This window comes from Manis javanica, chromosome 14, assembly GCF_040802235.1.
Source record: "Manis javanica isolate MJ-LG chromosome 14, MJ_LKY, whole genome shotgun sequence".
Classification (NCBI taxonomy): Eukaryota; Metazoa; Chordata; class Mammalia; order Pholidota; family Manidae; genus Manis; species Manis javanica.
The window spans coordinates 81,773,737-81,795,253 of record NC_133169.1 but is presented as its reverse complement, the minus strand read 5'-3'; the positions used below and the strand labels follow the sequence as shown (position 1 = coordinate 81,795,253).

Here is a 21,517-nt window from a genome sequence, read left to right as displayed (position 1 = left end):
ACTGCCAGCCTGCTCCGTCTCCTCTGAGGCTTCGCTATAGTCGCTGACATCTATGAGTTCCCGTGTAGACAAGCGACTCCATATATCTGAGGCCTCTTCGTCCTTTTTTTCAGCCTCTTCAAAAAAAGCAGATTCTCTTTTGGTCTTCTTTGAGGCGGGCTCATAGACTTCCACCTCATCCCATGACTCAGCCACGCCTCTTTTCATCTGGACCGGCCTGTAGTATATCTCCTTGACGGGTGCCGTGCCCAGGTATGGTGGAAAGGGGTCTTGAGTACAGGTGGAGGAAAATTCCCATTCCTCCAAGGCCTCGGGTAGAGTCACCTCAAGAGGCTGAGTTTGAAGAATATAATGAAGCCACTGAAGGATTTCTCCTCCTCCTCCTCCTGGGAAAGGAAATTTCAGACATGAGAAAACTAGAAAAAGTGTGTGAAGTCTGTAGGAGTTGAGATGGTCATGAGAATATTCCTATGTGGGCACATGGCCTGGAAGTACATACATATGTGAAATCACAGAATGCCGTGTGACATACATTTTATCTGAGGTATGTGTGTGGTGTGATTATGTGGGATTGAGGGTGTGGAGGTGTGTGTATGTTCTGGGACATACCTGGTGAGTGTTTCTGACATTGGTAAGGGGGTGGTGAATGATGGTGTACAGGTGTGTGTGTGGGTGAGTTTGTGCTGATCCGAGGGAAGAGGTCATTGAATTCCCACCCTGTTACCAGCACAGCCCACCATCTCACAGCTGTCCCAGTGTTCACACGGGGAACTGCCCTATCCTTGAAAGCACACCCCCAATTTGTCCCTCTGCAGAGGCTTCAGTCTTAGTTCCTCTGCCCTGAAGCCCTTTCCTGTTTTTGAAGGGAAAGTGGAGTAAGTAGGGATTGGGCCGAGCCACGCCAGCTATTCATCCCGTCCAGCCTTTGTGTCTCCCTTACCGTCCTCAGCAGCACCAGGAAGCTTTCCTGGAGACGACACGCAGGAGAAATACCCCGAGACAGAGGACTCTTCTCCCGGTGTCTGACTGCGGTCTGGGACCACACGTGCCTCCGGCTGAGGACAATCCTCTTGAGAATTCTGGCATTCTGAGGAATGAATACAAAAAGCAGATGTGGCATTTTCTGGGATCTCTATCCATTCAAAAAAGACATGTTAAGTCGATTATCAGGTTAGGCATTGAAACCCGCCCCCCACCCCCATGAAATTAAGCATTTGAAACTTCACTTGCTCCAAAATATAAGGAAACAATTATGAAAATTGTGTGCAGTAGATGTCAGTGACACTGGGCATCTTGTGTGTGATGTTTCTAAAGATGTATACTGCAGTATATCAGAGGCTCAGATTTCCGCCTCGTACATAGTAAGTTGCCTGTATTATTTGATGATATTACTCTACTTACTGGAAGAATATACTTGGAGTATATATACGTGGGTTCAGTGCTTCCGTCTGTCAGCTGGGGACCATCAAACAAAAGTGCCCATCTCCTGCCCCTGGGGAGAGTCGGAAGGGACAGGAGAGCCCTCCCGCCCACCTTCTGTCCCCGGCTCCTCTCACAGGTGTCTGCTCTGGGGAACCTGACGGGGGCCTCTGTTTCCAGAGCTGTGCAGGGCCAGGGCTTGGGGGGAACTGCTGCGTTCTGAGCTGGAGTAGGAGACTCCAGGAGGGGCTCCACAGTTGGCTTCAGACAACCCCTCCCAGCGCTGGCCCCTGCCCTGCTCTCCAGAGTGTACGTGCCCTTAAATGGCACAGCTGTCAGCGGCCTACTCAGTGTGCCACCCTCCTCCGTGTCCCCGGCCCCCACAGGGCTCGGACTCGGTAGTTCAGCTGTACTTACCATGCTCATCACCTATCTTGAATTTTATACCTTCTCAATTTACAGAATACTTCTATGCTGCTCTTTTTTCCCAGTTAAATACATATATTTCTTAAATGAGCTCTACTATGGATTTAAATATATCCTGAAAATCCCCAGATAGGTGTCCTTCCTCTTCCTCCACTTTTCAAATAAAAAGACTGTGCCTTCAAATTCACAAACTTCAGTAAATAAATAGGTAAATTCTTATTCCTGACAAAATAACCTGTCCTCTGTTTAAAAACTGCAGCCCAATGTTTACTCTCCAAATTGCATCCACTTTGTCTCTTACGTGGCTAGAGAGTGTCTGGCGGTGGGGCGGGGATGGGAACATTTGGTGCGCGTCCTATTTAAGTGTGGCGAGTATAATCTGATGTGTATGTGCCTGTCATGTTTCCTCCACAATTTTAGGTAGTGAGTCTAGAGATGAGATGGCCCGGATGTGTGAAGGTGGTGTGATGTGCTGGGTGACATGAAGCATAATTCTGTATTTATGGAGGCAGTGTATCTTCCATGTATTTATGAGTAACCTGTGTTCTATGTGCTATGGAAGTTTCAGTAGTTATATCATATCTATTTGATTTATAGCAAAGACTGTGAGGATTTGAAGTACTTTGTGAGATGTGTTGAGACCGTGAAAGCGTAACAGAGTGGCCACGTGAAGGCTAGATAGGAGACAGGTCACTAGATGGATGGTGGAATTTGGGGATTATGTGAAGGGACTAAGAGCCTGGGAACAAAGAGGAGTTTTAGACGTTGTTATACAATTGTGATGACTTCAAGCCCTATTGGTGTGAAATACAGAGTGCTACAAGAGTGGGATTATCTGCGGGGTCAGAGACCATGGTACTGAAGGAATGATGTTAGAGAAAGTAAATTAGAGGAATGTGTGTGCAGAAAAGTGAGGGTGTGATGGTGTAACACATGTGGATATCAGCTTGGGAGTGTGCGTGTGAGTGAGTGTGAGTAGCTGTGGGTGTGATGGAATGTCACACCTGTGTGCTTATGAGGACAGAAGGTGGCTGGATGTAAGAACTGAGGGGCCACTTTCAAATCTGTGGCCACTCTTCATGCACGAGAGGACACACACGTTACGTCTGGACAGGGGATGTATCAGCAAACCCCTGTTTGTACAGAGGAGCTTTGCTCTCCTCTGTAAGACAAAGGAGGAATCTACAGGTTCCTGCGTGGGAAAATTGTTCTGGACCTTTCTGGCTCCCTTCCAGCTGGTTGTGAAAGATTTGTGACATGGTGACCAGGGGAGCACAGCTTCCCAGGTACAGGCTGAGTTAGTCTGCCCGTTTCTCTGTCATTTTGTCAGTTTTCGTGCTTTTTCAAACACGGCCCCGTCTGATACCCTTGCACTTTTGGGCACTTGGCCTTGTTGAGATTTCCGTTGAATCTCAAGGTTGTGTCTTGTGTACATGCACTGTATATCTCGGAGGGCAGAAAGAAACTTTGTTGCGTTTCTGTGTTCTCTCACGTCTGGACAGGGGTTTGTATCAGCTTCTATCTCCAGTCAACCGGGAAACTGATATACACCCTCTCAGGCCACCGCTGTGAACCCGCTCTCGAGGTCCAGCCTCTCTTTCATCGATTCCGTACATTTTGATTGCTCGCTCTGTGTCCTCCATGCATGGAGACTGCAGTCTCTTTTCTGGCCAGAGCTCCAAAATACAAGTATTCAACAGTTTCTGATTTTGCCCAAGTGTATAAAACACATATGTTGTCTCTATGGACATTCTTGCCCCGTTTCTTGTACCTGTGCTGCCACAGAATACCGATTAGATGAAATACTTTAATATTTGTTTACCTGACTACATATGTCATTGGGTTAAACACACTTTGTTTTAGTTGTCATAATCTGGGTAAGGTCCCCCACCGTTGCAAGATGCCATCTCCTATTCCCCAGAACCTATGAATGTTAACCTTAGGAGGCCAATGGGACTCTGCAGATGTCATTAAATTAAGGGAGTATTTGAAATGAGTTCCTGTTGATGGCGTGGAACCAGAGCCCTAGGCTCCCAGATTGGAGAGGAGGAGACTGTGGCTGGGCCCAAAGCAGACCTTTCTCTCTGGCTGAGCAGAGACGCTGAGCTCGATCTCTGCAGGTCTGTGCTGACTCCCACTGCCCTGATCTGCCCGGACTTCAGCAGCTCTTCCTCTCTACTTAGCAGCACAAGAGGCCGAGTCAAGAGTGGGGCCAGAGGCGTAGCTTTCTGATTCAGAGGGCCCGTCATGTCCCTCAGGAACCCCCCCAGCTTTGTCTTCCAAAGAGTACCCAGGCGGTGCACCCCATGCGTGGAGCTTTGAGACTCCTGGAAAATGGAGTGAAAGTAATGGAGGCGGCTGGTTCCATTCTGTTCCCTCCTACACTCTTCTCCGTAATGTACTCTCCCCACTGTCCCTCATGGAAATACTGAGTTTGTAATACACAGTTATCTCTGGCTTGGACAGAGAATTGGCCTATGTCAGCTTTCTGGGTTACTCTCTGGACCCTGTAGTCCAGGCTCCTCACACTGACTCACTCACCTTGCTTAAGATTTTTGGTACCACTGGTTTTCCTCTGCCATCTTTTTGTGGGTGTGCCCTTTTTATTCCCCTCTTAGATCTTCAATCTCAGATGAAACAATTGGTGAATTTTTATCTTTGCAGTATTTAACTATTTATTATTAGTCAGTGTCTTTGTTTTGCTGACCAAGCTCACTTTTCCTCAGTGAATTAAGATGACCTGCATCTCTAATGAATGTGTCAGGTGTGTGTATCATGCACACATTGTGGCAGAATGCTGTGAGGAATGTCATGTGCTTTGTGTGTATAAATTCTTTAATGTGTGACTGATCTGTTGTTTGCACATTTGAATATGGGATAGTTTTGTGTGTGTGAGAATGGTATTTGTGCTTTGTGTCTGTGTTTTAGGTCAGCACATATCTATGTGTGCAGACGGTGTGTCCTACGATTATGCATTTGTGTGCGTGTTTCACATGTTAGGTGGCTTAGTTGTGCAACAGGTTTATTGGGAGTATTCTCTTTGAGACTAGTGTAAGGTAACAGTGAAAGTGCAGAAGGACATGAAAAATCAATGGCTGTAAGAGAAAGAATATATGAGTTTTCAATATAGAACTGTTTGAAGATCCAAAGTAAATGAGGGCACAGGACAGAGAGTGCAAGAATAAATGTAGAGTAGCGTGTGATTGATTGTATTACAAAGTAAAATCTTGAAAGATTGAGGTTTAAGGCATTGGGATGGAATATGAACACTAAAGCCTAGCTCTCTAACTCTTAGGCATTCACCAATTAGAAATATATCCATATAGCAAAATACATGTAATAGAATTTTCAGAATATCACCTTTTAGAGTAGCCCCAGATTGAAAGTAACCAAAATGCTCGTGAAAGTATACTCAATAAAGACACTATTTATATGCAAAGAATGAAGGAACTACAGTCACATATATCATGGATGATTATTACAAACACAAGTACAGAGAGTGAAGAGAAGTTGACGCAAAGCATGTACTGTGCATTTGTGTTCACGTGACATTAAAACACAGGGACAACTAATGCAGCACTTTTGTATGGTTGCGACAGAAACAGAGCAGAGAACTCAGATGCATGTGGAACATGACAAGGAAGTGAATGATGATGATCAGGGGTGCAGATGGGACTGTATAGGGTTGAACTTGCAAACATTGGCTATGAAAAGATACTGCTGTGCGGGGGTCTCGGACCAGGTATGTCTCTACTCAGGTCCGGACCTGAGGGTCCTACCATGTTGGGCGTGCTTTAGGCTATTAGTGCTGTCACATCTTCCTGGTAATGTAACCTGTCCTTGCCCAGTTCATACTGACATGTTCTTCCATGTTCCTCTGATACAACTCATCCCCTGAGGCCCTCTTCCACCATTTCCTCAAATAACTCTCTGCCCTCCCCTTGTCTCCTTGGGCTCGCTCCTGTCCTTTGAAGTATTTTCCCTTGGGGTTTACTACTTCCGCTGGGGATTGTATTAATGAAGATGGAGAAGCATTTTGAGTTTCTTTCTGTACTGGGCAGCCTTGTGCTGACTGATGAGCAGAATCACTCAGCTCATCTCTGGGCTCTGCCTAGATCCCCACATCCCATTCAGTGGTCCCTTCTTACTAGCGCCAGGAAGCTTTTCCATTGCTTTCTGGCTTTTGGTTGGGACCACTGTCCTGTGTCCATGCTGTAGAGCTGCTTTTGTGGATAAATTAAGTAAAAATGATAGATGTGGTCTGTGCTTGGTGTTTGTATATTTATCCATCTATTAAATAAAGAATAAGAGTCTGCTATGTAATGTCTTCAGTGAACCCACATAGCCTCCATTTATGTGGATAGCATAATGACATTTTCCTTTGCAATTTTCAAATGTGTGGTAATATTGGTTGTTCCATCTATAGATCATGAGTGACTGGATTTCACAAAGTGTGTCTTTGTGAATGGAACAGAGATACGTAGCTACCTCTAATGAGGGAGGTAAAACAAGTTACCTGTGTGACTGGGTGCACATTATTTAAGGGTTAGTGTGTAGACAGCAGAGTCTGAGCATGACTCCTTGAGCAGGGAAGGTGGAAGTGTGTATCTGTGTAACGCTTGTAGAGAATGGGAAGGACGCATCTGGAATGAAGGCATGTGCATATGAGAGAAAACGTGACAGGAAAGGATAATGGGGCTGTATCTGGTACGAAGGAATATAGTGTGTGTGTGAGTGAGTTTGTGCTGATCTGAGGGAAGAGGTTGTAATTGAATTCCCACCCTGTTACCAGCACAGCCCACCATCTCACAGCTGTCCCAGTGTTCACACGGGGAACTGCCCTATCCTGGAAAGCACACCCCCAATTTGTCCCTCTGCAGAGGCTTCAGTCTTAGTTCCTCTGCCCTGAAGCCCTTTCCTGTTTTTGAAGGGAAAGTGAAGTAAGTAGGGATTGGGCCGAGCCACGCCATCTATTCATCCTGCCCAGCTTTGTGTCTCCCTTACCGTCCTCAGCAGCAGATTGAATCTTTCCTGGAGACGATACGCTGGAGAAATACCCTGAGACAGAGGACTCGTCTCCCCGTGTCTGACTGCGGTCTGGGACCACCACCGGTGCCTCCGGCTGAGGAGAATCCCATTGAGTCTTCTCGAATTCTGAGGAATGAATACAAAAAATCAGATGTAGCATTTTCTGGGATCTGTATCCATTCAAAAAAGACATGTTGAGTGAACAATCATGTTAGGCATTGAAACCCACCTCCCATGAAATTAAGCATTTGAAACTTCACTTGCTCCAAAATACAAGGAAACAGCAATTATGAAAATTGTGTGTAGTAGATGTCAGTAATACAGGGTATCTTGTACGTGACATTTCTAAAGATGTATACAGAATATCAAAAACTAGTGACTAAAATTGGGTACTAGCTCCTTTTTCCTCATGAGAAATTATATAATTAGAGGACATGGGATACAAGTTTTAAAAGACTTCTGCATGTCTGCCTGCCTGCCTGTCTAGATTGGTATCTGTATTGATGTATGGAAAGATCGGGACGTCAATATAAATATAGAGAGGGGTAGAGATTCAGCATTTTCGCAGGGAATTCCTGGGCAGCAGACATGGTGCTGGAGATGCTCTAATGAAGACTTTACACACTTGCCCCAGACCCTCTTCTGGGAATGTATTTCTGTATTTCCTCAAGACTCTCAGCCTCCCTATTCAGATCTTTTGAAAACCTCTTTCAAAGGAGGCAGACATACACACGTGCTACATTTCTTTCCCGGGGATTTCAACCAGACACCCTCGGCAGTTCTTAGGCAAGGGATCATTTATGGCCCTGCTGAGGGAGGGGACACATTTCTGAGCCTGGGCTATCGCGTTGCCCTGTCTCCCCGCCTGGCTCCTCCTCAGCCCCTTCTCGCTCTCAGCCCACACCACGGTGACTCAGACTGTCTCCCGCAGAGGTGGGGCAGTGGAGTGTGTGCCTGGCTGGGGAGCATGAGCTGCCAGTGACTGCAAGGAAGAAAAGCCTTTCTCCCAACCTGCCTTCTTCCTGGACTTGTCTTGGTTTCACTGGTTCCAGAGGGAACCGAGGCCCTGGGCCTGGAACACCCTTTTTCCGGAACTACAGTATTTCTGACCATGTGACTAAGTTTTCTGCAGTGGGAAATGAGTGGCAAGAACACGTGCCCCAACCAGGCATAGGCATGACGTCCTCCTCTGTGCTCCGCCGTGTTCTTCCCTTTTCTAGCTACCTGGGACATTGATAACCTGGGGTCTATTTGAAAGCTGAGTGTTCATGATAAAAAGTTTCTATCAGCAGGGAGACTTGCCCTATTCCTTGACATACACTGATTGTTGCCTAAGAAATAGATAGGTTCCTTCTTGCATTAGTTACTCAGGCCTAATCTACTCCAACTAATGAATCTTGAGTTGAGTTTTGAGAAGCAAATAATTAGACCTGGTACATACTAAGCAAGCCAGTATATTAGAAACTGCTCTGTGTCTTCCCTTGGCTTACTTATGCTGTATAAGCCAGGGGAAGACACAGAGTCACCTCACAGTCACTACCACTATTTCAGTTTCCCATTTTTCCAGAAAGCCAAACTTTCTCAATTCTACTATCGTGCTTAAATGGTGTTTGTGTGTGTGTGTGTGTGTGTGTGTGTGTGTGTGTGTGTGTGTCCTGCTGGTTTTTCTCTTTCATAAAGAAGCCTTGCATTTACATGTCTGTACTCTAAGAGAATGAAAGAAAGGTCTCAATGTCTGAGACAATCTAAGAAGTCAACTCATTTTCTGGATGACTTTACACTCATCCCTGCACCTCCAATTTTATGCACTCAAACCTTTTTCCTAATTTTTCAGTTACCACTTCGAGCCACACTTTCATCATTAACTGGAGAAAGTATTATTGGAAAACTTGTAACATTGTAAAAAATGAAATGAAGGGAAATACATTATGAAGGAAAAATTATACTAATCAATCACTACATCTGTGGTACAGTAACCCAGAGTTCCATGATGTAGGGAACACAGGTCCTACGCCACACAGACAAGGGCCTAGTGACAGGAACCTTCTCTGACCCTCAGATGATCTGATCCTGTAGAAAGACCGGCGCACCCCCACCTGTTCCTCCCTCCTGCTTTCCTGCCCTTTCTCTCCCGTAAGTAGGAATCTTCATTCCTTTTTTCTTTAGAAGACGGTTTCTAGATCCCCAATGCTCAGAGAATATCACTGACACACACCTCCTGACGTCCTGGCAGCTTTGGCAGAACATGTGGCTTTAAGATGTTTCCTTTTTCGTTTGTGCTTCATGGCTCAGCACTTCAGAGAGTGACTTAAAATCAGGTGCCTTCCTCCCTGGAACTCTGTTGCCAGAGGTTCAAGTGATGACAGCCAAGAAGCAGGTCAGTATATTCAAGAACAACCAACAACTGGAGAGGCTCTCTCCTCACTCACTCACTCACTCACTCACTGGCCTGGCCACTGGTGCTTAAGCATAGCAGTAGGGCCATTATGATGTAAGTGAGACAGGTTTCCATAGCATTCTGACACGTGCATCAGAGCAGACCACTGATGGGGGATGGGGGGATCCCTTTTACCCAACACAAACTCTACCATCAACTTGAATTTTTATCTTGCACTTCATATCAAAACTTATGAACCAATGATATGGATTAAACAAAAGACAATTACTGTATGTATCTAGAGTAACCACATTACTAAATCTCCCTAGGGTGAGGATAAGGCATTACCTGAGAGAAACAGGCTTAGACCCATGTCTGCTCCATAGAACATGCTTAAGTGTCCTACCTTAGCAGTACCGTATAACTTATGTACATATGTAAGGTTTGGGTTTGGGAACACTTTGTGATTCCATACAGCTCCAACATTTAGTGAATTTTCCCAACTGTAGGGAACAGGCTCATGTATTTCAAGAACCCATTGTCTCTTTTGCAGCTCTTTGCCCATCACTTCCCCAGAGGCTTCAGGGAAAGATGAAGCCCCTGAAGAATAGAATGTTCAGAATATCACCTTTTAGAGTAGCCCCAGATTGAAAGTAACCAAAATGCTTGTGAAATTATAATCAATAAAGACACTATTTATATGCAAAGAATGAAGGAACTACAGTCACATATATCATGGATGATTATTACAAACACAAGTACAGAGAGTGAAGAGAAGTTGACACAAAACATGTACTGTGCATTTGTGTTCACGTGACATTAAAACACAGGGACAACTAATGCAGCACTTTTGTATGGTTGCGACAAAAACAGAGCAGAGAACTCAGATGCATGTGGAAGATGACAAGGAAGTGAATGATGATGATCGGGGGTGCAGATGGGTCTGTATGGGGTTGAACTTGAGAACATCGGCTATGAAAAGATACTGCTGTGCGGGGGTCTCGGACCAGGTATGTCTCTACTCAGGTCCGGACCTGAGGGTCCTGCCCAACTCTACTCCAACTAATGAATCTTGAGTTTTGAGAAGCAAATAATTGGACCTGGTACATATTAAGGAAGCCATTATATTAGAAACTACTCTCTGTCTTCCCCTGGCTTACTTATGCTGTATAAGCCAGGGGAAGACACACAGTCACCTCACAGTCACTACCACTATTTCAGTTTCCCGTTTTTCCAGAAAGAGCCAAACTTTCTTAATTCAACTATGATGCTTAAATGGTATTTGTGTGTGTGTGTGTGTGTGTGTGTGTGTGTGTGTGTGTGTGTGTGTGTGTGTCCTGCTGGTTTTCCTCTTTCATTAAGTAGCCTCACATTTACATGTCTATAGTCTCAGACAATGAAAGAAAGGTCTCAATGTCTGAGACAATCTAAGAAATCAATTCATTTTCTGTATGACTTTACACTCATCCCTGCACCTCCAAGTTTAGGCACTCAAACCTTTTTCCTAATTTTACATTTACCTCTTCGGTCCATACTTTGCATGATTAACTGGAAAAAGTATTATTGGAAAACTTGTAACATTGTAAAAAATTAAGTAAAGGGAAAAACATTATGAAAGAAAAATTATACTAATCAATCACTACATCTGTGATACAGTAACCCAGAGTGGCATGATGTAGGGAACACAGGTCCTACGCCACAGAAACAAGGACCTAATCACAGGAACCTCCTCTCGACCCTCAGATGATCTGATCTCTTAGAAAGACTGGCGCACCCACACCTTTTCCTCCCTCCTGCCTTCCTGCCCTTTCTCTCCCATAGGTAGGAATCTTCATTCCTTTTTTCTTTATAGGACAGTTTCTACATCCCCAATGCTCATAGGTTATCACTGAGACACACCTCCTGACATCCTGGCAACTTTGGGGGAACGTGTGGTTTCAAGATGTTTCCTTTTTCGTTTGTGCTTCATGGCTCAGCACTTCAGAGAGTGACTTAAAATCAGGTGCCTTCCTCCCTGGAACTCTGCTGCTAGAGGTTCAAGTGATGACAGCCAAGAAGCAGGTCAGTATATTCAATAACAACCAACAACTGGAGAGGCTCTCTCCTCACTCACTCACTCACTCACTGGCCTGGCTGGTGCTTAAGTACAGCAGGAGGGCCATTATGATGTAAGTGAGACAGGGTTCCACAGCATTCTGACACGTGCATCAGAGCAGACCACTGCTGAGGGGGGGATCCCTTTTACCCAATACAAATTCTACCATCAACGTGAATTTTTATCTTGAACTTCATGTCAAAACTTGAGAAACAATGATATGGATTGAACAAAAGACAATTAGTATATGTACTATATGTATCTAGGGTCACCACATTACTAAATCTCCCCAAGGGTGAGGATAAGGCATTACCTGAGAGAAACTCTTCAACTAATGAAGCTACTCCCTTAGTGATATAATGAGTTTTGAGAAGCAAATAATTCGAGTTGGTACATATTAAGAAGCCATTATATTAGAATTACTCTGTGTCTTCCCATTGGCTTAGTGATGCTGTATATGTGTGTATGTGTGAATTGGTGTGAATGTGTTTGGCATGTCTTGTAGTTCACACTGAAAATCTCTAAACAGGCACTGTTTGTATTGAAGCTGGATTGCAGACAGACTCACTTCCCAAGCCTCTCCCCAAGGCCCCCCTGGGGTGTGCTGAAATCCAGATGTCACGTTCTCTTCATGAGCCACCACTGGGACCCTCGGTTTTGGTCCTGATCTGTCCCCTCCCGTTCCTGAGCATTGGCTCTTCCTCGTAGGACCTGTTTACTTTTTAAACATCACAGTCACCGGAAATTTCAGGTTCCCGTTTTTCCAGAAAGAGCCAAGCTTTCTCAATTCAACCATTGTGGTTAAATGGTATTGTGTGTACATGTGTGTGCATGCATGTGTGTGTGTGTGTGTGTATCCTGCTGGTTTTTTCCTTACATTTCATAAAGGAGCCTCACATTTACAGCTCTGTGCCCTGAGACAGTGAACGAAAGGTCTTTATGTCGGAGACAGTCTAAGAAATCAATCCATTTTCTGTGTGACTTCACACTCTCACCCCTGCACCTCCAATTTTAGGTACTCAAACTTTTTTCCTACTTTTTCACTTACCTCTTTGAGCCACACTTTCTTCATTAACTGGAAAAAATACTATTGGAAAACTTATAACAATATCCATTTACTTAACAAATGGCCTCAGTTTTGTAAAAAAGAGAAATAAAGGGAAATACATTATATTAGAAAAATTATACTAATCAGTCACTACATCTGTGATACAGTAACCCAGAGCGGCATGATGTAGGGAACACAGGTCCTATGCCACAGAAACAAGGACCTAATCACAGGAACCTCCTCTCGACCCTCAGATGATCTGATCTCTTAGAAAGACCGGCGCACCCACACCTTTTCCTCCCTCCCGCCTTCCTGCCCTTTCTCTCCCATAGGTAGGAATCTTCATTCCTTTTTTCTTTATAGGACAGTTTCTACATCCCCAATGCTCATAGGTTATCACTGAGACACACCTCCTGACATCCTGGCAACTTTGGGGGAACGTGTGGTTTCAAGATGTTTCCTTTTTCGTTTGTGCTTCATGGCTCAGCACTTCAGAGAGTGACTTAAAATCAGGTGCCTTCCTCCCTGGAACTCTGCTGCTAGAGGTTCAAGTGATGACAGCCAAGAAGCAGGTCAGTATATTCAATAACAACCAACAACTGGAGAGGCTCTCTCCTCACTCACTCACTCACTCACTGGCCTGGCTGGTGCTTAAGTACAGCAGGAGGGCCATTATGATGTAAGTGAGACAGGGTTCCACAGCATTCTGACACGTGCATCAGAGCAGACCACTGCTGAGGGGGGGATCCCTTTTACCCAATACAAATTCTACCATCAACGTGAATTTTTATCTTGAACTTCATGTCAAAACTTGAGAAACAATGATATGGATTGAACAAAAGACAATTAGTATATGTACTATATGTATCTAGGGTCACCACATTACTAAATCTCCCCAAGGGTGAGGATAAGGCATTACCTGAGAGAAACTCTTCAACTAATGAAGCTACTCCCTTAGTGATATAATGAGTTTTGAGAAGCAAATAATTCGAGTTGGTACATATTAAGAAGCCATTATATTAGAATTACTCTGTGTCTTCCCATTGGCTTAGTGATGCTGTATATGTGTGTATGTGTGAATTGGTGTGAATGTGTTTGGCATGTCTTGTAGTTCACACTGAAAATCTCTAAACAGGCACTGTTTGTATTGAAGCTGGATTGCAGACAGACTCACTTCCCAAGCCTCTCCCCAAGGCCCCCCTGGGGTGTGCTGAAATCCAGATGTCACGTTCTCTTCATGAGCCACCACTGGGACCCTCGGTTTTGGTCCTGATCTGTCCCCTCCCGTTCCTGAGCATTGGCTCTTCCTCGTAGGACCTGTTTACTTTTTAAACATCACAGTCACCGGAAATTTCAGGTTCCCGTTTTTCCAGAAAGAGCCAAGCTTTCTCAATTCAACCATTGTGGTTAAATGGTATTGTGTGTACATGTGTGTGCATGCATGTGTGTGTGTGTGTGTATCCTGCTGGTTTTTTCCTTACATTTCATAAAGGAGCCTCACATTTACAGCTCTGTGCCCTGAGACAGTGAACGAAAGGTCTTTATGTCGGAGACAGTCTAAGAAATCAATCCATTTTCTGTGTGACTTCACACTCTCACCCCTGCACCTCCAATTTTAGGTACTCAAACTTTTTTCCTACTTTTTCACTTACCTCTTTGAGCCACACTTTCTTCATTAACTGGAAAAAATACTATTGGAAAACTTATAACAATATCCATTTACTTAACAAATGGCCTCAGTTTTGTAAAAAAGAGAAATAAAGGGAAATACATTATATTAGAAAAATTATACTAATCAGTCACTACATCTGTGATACAGTAACCCAGAGCGGCATGATGTAGGGAACACAGGTCCTATGCCACAGAAACAAGGACCTAATCACAGGAACCTCCTCTCGACCCTCAGATGATCTGATCTCTTAGAAAGACCGGCGCACCCACACCTTTTCCTCCCTCCCGCCTTCCTGCCCTTTCTCTCCCATAGGTAGGAATCTTCATTCCTTTTTTCTTTATAGGACAGTTTCTACATCCCCAATGCTCATAGGTTATCACTGAGACACACCTCCTGACATCCTGGCAACTTTGGGGGAACGTGTGGTTTCAAGATGTTTCCTTTTTCGTTTGTGCTTCATGGCTCAGCACTTCAGAGAGTGACTTAAAATCAGGTGCCTTCCTCCCTGGAACTCTGCTGCTAGAGGTTCAAGTGATGACAGCCAAGAAGCAGGTCAGTATATTCAATAACAACCAACAACTGGAGAGGCTCTCTCCTCACTCACTCACTCACTCACTGGCCTGGCTGGTGCTTAAGTACAGCAGGAGGGCCATTATGATGTAAGTGAGACAGGGTTCCACAGCATTCTGACACGTGCATCAGAGCAGACCACTGCTGAGGGGGGGATCCCTTTTACCCAATACAAATTCTACCATCAACGTGAATTTTTATCTTGAACTTCATGTCAAAACTTGAGAAACAATGATATGGATTGAACAAAAGACAATTAGTATATGTACTATATGTATCTAGGGTCACCACATTACTAAATCTCCCCAAGGGTGAGGATAAGGCATTACCTGAGAGAAACTCTTCAACTAATGAAGCTACTCCCTTAGTGATATAATGAGTTTTGAGAAGCAAATAATTCGAGTTGGTACATATTAAGAAGCCATTATATTAGAATTACTCTGTGTCTTCCCATTGGCTTAGTGATGCTGTATATGTGTGTATGTGTGAATTGGTGTGAATGTGTTTGGCATGTCTTGTAGTTCACACTGAAAATCTCTAAACAGGCACTGTTTGTATTGAAGCTGGATTGCAGACAGACTCACTTCCCAAGCCTCTCCCCAAGGCCCCCCTGGGGTGTGCTGAAATCCAGATGTCACGTTCTCTTCATGAGCCACCACTGGGACCCTCGGTTTTGGTCCTGATCTGTCCCCTCCCGTTCCTGAGCATTGGCTCTTCCTCGTAGGACCTGTTTACTTTTTAAACATCACAGTCACCGGAAATTTCAGGTTCCCGTTTTTCCAGAAAGAGCCAAGCTTTCTCAATTCAACCATTGTGGTTAAATGGTATTGTGTGTACATGTGTGTGCATGCATGTGTGTGTGTGTGTGTATCCTGCTGGTTTTTTCCTTACATTTCATAAAGGAGCCTCACATTTACAGCTCTGTGCCCTGAGACAGTGAACGAAAGGTCTTTATGTCGGAGACAGTCTAAGAAATCAATCCATTTTCTGTGTGACTTCACACTCTCACCCCTGCACCTCCAATTTTAGGTACTCAAACTTTTTTCCTACTTTTTCACTTACCTCTTTGAGCCACACTTTCTTCATTAACTGGAAAAAATACTATTGGAAAACTTATAACAATATCCATTTACTTAACAAATGGCCTCAGTTTTGTAAAAAAGAGAAATAAAGGGAAATACATTATATTAGAAAAATTATACTAATCAGTCACTACATCTGTGATACAGTAACCCAGAGCGGCATGATGTAGGGAACACAGGTCCTATGCCACAGAAACAAGGACCTAATCACAGGAACCTCCTCTCGACCCTCAGATGATCTGATCTCTTAGAAAGACCGGCGCACCCACACCTTTTCCTCCCTCCCGCCTTCCTGCCCTTTCTCTCCCATAGGTAGGAATCTTCATTCCTTTTTTCTTTATAAGACAGTTTCTACATCCCCAATGCTCATAGGTTATCACTGAGACACACCTCCTGACATCCTGGCAACTTTGGGGGAACGTGTGGTTTCAAGATGTTTCCTTTTTCGTTTGTGCTTCATGGCTCAGCACTTCAGAGAGTGACTTAAAATCAGGTGCCTTCCTCCCTGGAACTCTGCTGCTAGAGGTTCAAGTGATGACAGCCAAGAAGCAGGTCAGTATATTCAAGAACAAACAACTGGAGAGGCTCTCTCCTCACTCACTCACTCACTCACTCACTCATTCACTGGCCTGGCTGGTGCTTAGGTACAGCAGGAGGGCCATTATGATGTAAGTGAGACAGGGTTCCACAGCATTCTGACACGTGCATCAGAGCAGACCACTGACAGGGGGTATTTCCAAAGTTAGCACCAGCAGGCCTTCCACACACCAGTTGTCTGGCTTGCCAGGTTAATGAAAAGAAAGGAGAAATGGGCTTCAAAAGGAAAGTGTCTTCTTGCCACTATTGACTCAGTGTCCCCCAGAACCCTCTAGGGACAAAGCATAACATTGAGTCAGCTGGCACAGGGGAAAGATTTGCAGAGAGTAGCTCCAGTATAACAATGCAGGGGATAGGACCAGGAGCTGGGTCCAGGACCCTGAATGTAGCGCTCAGGTTTCCTCTGTCTGCTGCTCATCAGAGAGCCACTCTGGGCTGCATGAATAGGAAAATATTTGGTAAGAGGGGGCCAGAGGAATGAATTAGTCACAGAGCTTTCTGGATGGTGAAAGAACAAACAACTAGGAAAAAATACAGTGTGATACAGAAGCCTGCCCTTTTGTTTGCTGACATGCATCTTTGCTTCAAGCTATTTTAAAAATGACTATTTCATTGATAAAATAAATGTGATAAAATGGATGTGTGGAGTTGATAAAAGAATGAATGGAAATTTACCTGGAAACGTCTCTGTAATGGAGTGCCCATCTGCAGAATGAATAGTGGAAGCAAATTACCCACGATGGGCCAACTCTCTGCTTTTTTAGGACTGTGCATTCTAGTCTTCCTGCTCAATAGAGGACATTGTCTGCTCCACCAAATTAGCCAAACACAGATAATGTTGTCAAAGAATGGCTCCATTAGATTTCACAGATGCCTGGCACCAATACAAAAGCCTCTACCCTCAACAGCATTTCACCTTCAATTTTTTCCTATATGACTCAAAAAATAAATTTGTTTTGTGGGGCAGAGATGATGAGTTTGACAGGTTTTTAGAACAGAAGGTAAAAGAGATGTTAGGAATATTGGCTGGGGGGATTCTAGTAAATTCCATTAGGTTGTATATATGGGGTTATGAACTGAAAAGGACCTTCTTACAGGGAGATGGGGAGCCTGGGCTCTAGTCCTGACTGCAGTGTTAACTCAGTTCAAACATTCTGTCCCATGGAGATGATAAATTTGAGATAGAGAGCAGTGACCTTGAACTAACAACTTAGTCTGATAGGGAACTAAAGGCTGAGAGTGAGGCTATGCCCGTAGTCTCCATGTGCCTGAATGTTTCTTAACTGAAAACAGTGCTAAAATCACTGCACTATGGGTGTGTCAGGTCTGTTGGGAGAACTGAGTGGAGAGTAGGACACAGGCCATTCCAGAAGTACGACAGCTGCTCAGGGAAGGAGGGGACGGACAATGCTTCTCTTATAGTGTTGCCTGGGTTAATTTCTGCACCCGCTGAAGGAAGACCTAAGAGACCTAATGATCTCATTATATATTTTTTTATTTTTGTTTAAAAAAATCTAATATGAACTAGGAATCCTAAAACTAACTCTGTAATCTCATCACCCCGATGCAGCAGTGAAAATGCTGCCCGTGTTTTTCCACATGTGCATGGGGTAGGTTGGTTTGTCCCTTTTGCTCTTCTCTTCCCCTCTGGCTGGAGCATCATGCACACCTTCTTTATGGGGCACGTGCTGAGCTGGGAGACCTCAAAGGGTACCTGGAGGCAGAGGCTCTTTCTGCATAATGGCATGCAGGCTGGCTCCTTGTCCAGTGGATGTTTTCTCAGGAACACCAAGCTCTCCTTCCTTCTCTCCCTGGGAGCCTGGCTCCGACACATTCTTAAACGTCATGAGAAAGGAACTGAAAAATCGGTGGGGGGACATGGGGAGTTGGATAAAGGAGTCCTGAGTTTGAAGACTGAGGGGGTCAAAGGTGGGATTCAAGAAGGCACAAACAGGGCGCTTAAGTAACTGAAGAGACAGTGGTATTGGGGTGGCATTAGAAGAAAGGCTCTCTGAGTGGCATGACAAGGGCCCAGAAGGGGCAGTGCTGAGAGGCAAGGAGAGTTGGGAAGTCCCAGCCAGGGAGGGCTCCACACAGGTAACTGTGTGAGCACTGCCAGCATGAATGACTCCCCCGTACACCTTTCTGGATCGTGTAGACGGTCAGTTAATTAGAAGTTGGACTCTATTATTCCTGATATGGATTGTTCCATCTTGCCCTTTCAGTGTTTGGGGGTCAGAGATACAGTTTTACAGTTTGTGCATGTTTTCAACCATGGTGCACCCACCAGCCTAAGTTCCCTTATCTTTGGTGGGATCCATGTTTTCCGTGGCCACGCCGTCCTCAGCTGTGCTGACTCACCGTGGTGTGGTAGGCACTGCATGAGATCGGTGGCCCAGTGTCCTGCAGGTCCTGAGGACAGTGTGGCCACACAAGGCGTTAGAGGGAGGGCTCTTCTCACCAGTGCCAGGCCAGCCCCCACCTCTCCCTCTGTGGGGAGGCCTGGCCTGGGTCTTGCTGCCCTGGCTCCAGGATGAAGGCAAAGTCCTTTCGGGGAAAGGAGACGGGAGCCATGTTAGGCACCATGAGCAGAACAGGATTGACTGTAGGGATCTAGGGCTCACACGGCTGTTGGAGGAGGGGTTGGGGAAAGCAAAGGTCAGATGCTATATTTGGGAAATCTGAAAATGTAACCGCATGGGAAGGTGCAAAGATGATCTCATCTGCCTGTAGCACTGAAGTAGGAGATGCTCAAAGGAAACCTAGCAGCTGCTGGCAGAACCTCAGTCAGTCAGTTGGCCCGTAACGCCTCTCAAGCTCTAGAAACTCAAGAGGCCGTTGACGTAAAGATAGAGCACCAACCTGCCGCCCTGGAAAGTACAGTGATAGCCGTGGGTGATGAGGTGGGAACCGTCCAGTGGCAGTTGCAGCTCCGATGCCATGCTGCATTTAAAAGCATCTGTGTTGCCAGTGCACCTTATGACAGTTCCCAATGGGAATGGAACAAAATTCGCAGCCATCTCCTAGGACTATGGCAACATACGAACTTTAGTCTCGACCTACATAACTTGCATCAAAAAAATACTAGACATCCAAAATGCCTGATTGGATATAATAGATCGCCGAGAGCTGGCGGAACAAGTCCTGGAACATCTTAAGGGCTTTAACCCATTCCATATGCTGAAACAGGCTCTCTGATATCTGCTGGCTTTGGTGTTGGTGATAATCGTTTTTTTCTGTTTATTATTAGTCAGCTGGCGAGCCCTCATGAAGAGAATCCACACAGACCGATTGAACCTGCATGGCTTATGGCTTCATTTAAAGAAAGAAGGGAGAGAGAGCACAGCTTTGCCCTGAGGTCTTTCCAATCTGCTCACCTTTCTTTCTGTTTGCTGGTTTTGTCACCTTTCTTCTTCCTTCCTAAACACAGCCCTTTCTAGAATCTCCCTACCCTGTTGTTCCAGGAAGGGCATCTTCCATTGCCAACAAAGGGTGTCTTGTATATGCCCTGTACATGGAGTTGCCCTGTGTCAAGAGGCAGGTACCATGCCATCTGTCTCTCTTGTCCAGTGCTGTGAGCTGGGCCCTCCTTGTAGATGAAACCTGGATTCCCCAAGATGTGAACAGAGCTGTGGCCCCACCAGCAGGCAAGGGTATCCCAAGACAGGTGTTGAGGTGTCGAGGCCACTGAGGCATAGAGAACCAAGGAGACAGAGAACTGAACCTCTTGGGGGACACTATTCCCCTCTCCCTTGCATGCCTCACATCACCCTGCTGGCCCTGGAGGATGGCTGGTTAGCCAGAGACGGGTAAGATTCCTCAAGGGAGGAAGAACCTAAGACAGGCACAGTTGCAAAGGGGCCATCAGGAGAGGACCTGGGGATCAAAAGAGGTGGGGCACAGACCCTCCCACTCCCATCCTTGCAGAGGCTTGACCCCTCACCACGTCTGAAAGAGGTCTCCTGTCCCCATGGCTGCTTCGCTGCCCATGCCCAGCCCAGATCGGGACCCATGTAGTGAACAGAGACCTGACTAACAGTAGCTGCTCCCTCATTGCACACATATTTGTTTCCTGCTTCTATCTTGAACCACCGGGAAAAGGCAGCTGAAGGGAAGGGCTGTGTTGGGAGACCTTCTGCTGTGTAGAATCTTTATTGTATTTATCCACATTTGAGGTTTCTATTAAAGAAAGAAGGGGAGATGTGGAAAGGCAGAATTGAGAACACTGGATCTGGAAATGAGAACACGGAATGTGAGGTCAGCCTGGGAGTGAGATCATTGTGGGCGGCTCACGGAAGTGAGCCTGTGTATATGAGCTGTGCTGTGAAACACCTCTGCGCCGCTGGTCGCCGTCAGGTGGTTTTGATTCCAACTTTGATCTCTGTGTGTTTCTTGTATGTCTCTGTGTTTTTCTGTTTCTTGCATCTCCCACCCACCCCTCCTGGGTTCAGCTGGACTGCAGAGCTGGTCTCTGCAGGAGAGCGGGAGGGATGGTTCCCCAAAGGAATAAAAGTCTCAGGGAGAGCAACCTATTTCTAAAGAGAACCAAAGAGAAGCAGAAGAGGCCTGGGCTGGGGCCATGGTGACAGGCAGGAAGAACTGCCGCATGGGAGCCCTCGGCCTGCTCAGCGTGACTTCCTGTGTACCCGGGATCCAGCTGAGCCCTTCTCCAGCTCTGGGCAGGCTGAGGGCGGCCAGCAGGTGTAACGGGCGGGTGCGGCAGAGCAGCTAGACTCCTCCCTGGGGAATTGCACAGCCCCTTGCTCCCTCAGTTATGTCGCATTTGCCGTGAACTTACCTTTAAATGCCATATTTGGGCTTTCCATAGATACTGTGTTTGAGAGTAACGAGACTTCTGAGCTGCGTGGGTTTTCTGCTGGAGTATCTGCCATCCAGGAGGGATCCAGATGCTCTTCCCTCTCTTTCCTTCTTGATTTCTTGGCTTCTGACAACCTCCTACTTAGGGATTGCAGAAGTATGCATTTATTCAGTCAGTATGGACGGAGACCCTTCTGTGTGCAATGCCCTGGGATTAACCACAAAGAAAACAAACAGGCTCTGACCCGCACAGAGCTTAAAGACCAGCAGGGAAGTCAGGTAGTCAAGAAAACAAAGGCATCGCCCGTAGATGAGTATGTTACTCAGTGGTGATGGGACACGGGCTCCAGAGGGCAGCCCAGGCTGTTCAGACAATCCAGGTTTG

At 45.6% G+C, this 21,517-nt stretch overlaps 1 long non-coding RNA gene across 6 annotated transcripts in view; it reads left to right on the top strand.

Moving 5' to 3' along the window:
• The window catches only part of LOC140846127 (uncharacterized), a 149,967-nt gene that overhangs the window by 118,416 nt on the left and 10,034 nt on the right, over window positions 1–21,517 (top strand). For 3 of the 6 annotated variants that reach the window (XR_012125034.1, XR_012125035.1, XR_012125032.1), the window contains 7 exons: window positions 9,166–9,250; window positions 10,124–10,260; window positions 11,227–11,311; window positions 12,786–12,965; window positions 14,438–14,617; window positions 16,090–16,269; window positions 19,565–19,672. This is a non-coding gene — a long non-coding RNA (uncharacterized lncRNA). The remainder of the gene's footprint in view (window positions 1–9,165; window positions 9,251–10,123; window positions 10,261–11,226; window positions 11,312–12,785; window positions 12,966–14,437; window positions 14,618–16,089; window positions 16,270–19,564; window positions 19,673–21,517) is intronic. The other 3 variants (XR_012125036.1, XR_012125037.1, XR_012125033.1) reach the window with 3 other exon arrangements.